This window comes from Piliocolobus tephrosceles, chromosome 8 (genome assembly GCF_002776525.5).
Source record: "Piliocolobus tephrosceles isolate RC106 chromosome 8, ASM277652v3, whole genome shotgun sequence".
NCBI lineage: Eukaryota > Metazoa > Chordata > Mammalia > Primates > Cercopithecidae > Piliocolobus > Piliocolobus tephrosceles.
The window spans coordinates 139,788,383-139,790,068 of NC_045441.1; the positions used below are offsets into that span (position 1 = coordinate 139,788,383).

Genomic DNA, 1,686 nt, shown 5'->3' on the forward strand with positions numbered 1-1,686 from the left:
CGAAGTCTCGCTCTGTCACCCAGGCTGGAGTGCAGTGGCCGGATCTCGGCTCACTGCAATCTCTGCCTCCCGGGTTTATGCCATTCTCCTGCCTCAGCCTCCCGAGTAGCTGGGACTACAGGCGCCTGCCACGTCGCCCAGCTAGTTTTTTGTATTTTTTAGTAGAGACGGGGTTTCACAGTGTTAGCCAGGATGGTCTCGATCTCCTGACCTCGTGATCCGCCCGTCTCGGCCTCCCAAAGTGCTGGGATTACAGGCTTGAGCCACCGTGCCCGGCCTCTTATCCTGAGGTTCTTATGGGAAGTGGACAGCGCCCCTCCAGAGAAACAGGGATCCCCACAGTTACTGGGCTCCACCCTGCAGATGCCTGCGCGCCAGCTGGCCCTGCCCCTGCTGAACACCGCCCGGGCCCAGTCCCCACTCCGCGGTTTGGTGAAGTTGGTTCCCGTGCCTGGTTGGGAGGACTCTGCCTGGGGATAATGGTAAGGTCCTCAAGTCGTGTCCCCCCCACCTTCCGCTGCGTCGGCAGCCTTATCCTCCCATCCTCATTAATGGATCGGCCCCCAAGTCAAAGCCCAGTCCTCTGGGATTCATGATCACGCACCCCCAGGACCCCTAGCGGGGGCGAGCCTCCGACTCAGTCTGTCTCCTCCCCCAGGTGGCTGTCTCTCCCTGGGGTTTTTTCCTAAGAACTCAGTCCAATCGTTTTCCAACAGCAGCCTGCATCCGTCACTTGGAGGCTTAGCCACACAGCATGGGGCCGCATCTCTGAATCTGATTTAGCAGGCGGGGCCTGAGAATCTGCATTTCTACCCAGTTTTAAGTGACAAGCTGCTGCTAGTCAGGAAGCCACACTGAGGATGTGGACTAGAAGAACTCACTTGGCCTAGGCTGGGCTCTGAAGCCGACCCTGTTGCTAGGACTTGACGCAGAGAGTACACCTGGCAGGCGTCCCAGGAAACGCTCACAGGGAAATGGGAGGTGTAGAGGGAGGGAGAAGTCCTGGTCTGTCAATGAGCAGGTAACTACAGTGAGCAGCTAGGGCGCAAGCCTGCCCGGGACCTTGGGGAGAAGGCGCAGGACCACCTGGGGGTAAGGGTGCTGGGCTACCTACCTATCTGAGGGTGCTCTGTGGGTACTTGTTCCCCAGCCTTCTGTTTTTGTGTTTTTTGTTTTTTTTGTTTTTTGTTTTTTGAGACAGGGAGACAGGATCTCACTCTGTTGCCCAGGCTGGAATGTAGTGGTGCGATCATAGCTCACTGTTAACCTTGAACTCCTGGGCTCAAATGATCCTCCCGCTTCAGCCTCCCAAACAGCTGGGACCACAGACATGCACCACTACACCCAGCTAATTTTAAGAAAAAGGGGGGGGGGGGGGGGGGGGCGCAGTGGCTCACGCCCGTAATCTCAACACTTTGGGAGGCTGAAGCTGGCGGAGCAGATCACAAGATCAGGTTTGAGACCAGCCTGGCTAACACGGTGAAACCCCATCTCTACTAAAAATACAAAAAACTAGCCGGGCGAGGTGGCGGGCGCCTGTAGTCCCAGCTACTCCGGAGGCTGAGGCAGAGAATGGCGTAAACCCGGGAGGCGGAGCTTGCAGTGAGCTGAGATCCATCCGGCCACTGCACTCCAGCCCGGGTGACAGAGCAAGACTCCGTCTCAAAAAAAAAAAAAAAAAAAAAA

At 56.9% G+C, this 1,686-nt stretch overlaps 1 protein-coding gene across 1 annotated transcript in view; it reads right to left on the bottom strand.

Moving 5' to 3' along the window:
• The window catches only part of WDR86 (WD repeat domain 86), a 26,975-nt gene that overhangs the window by 1,103 nt on the left and 24,186 nt on the right, over window positions 1–1,686 (bottom strand). The gene's annotated exons all lie outside the window — the stretch shown is intronic.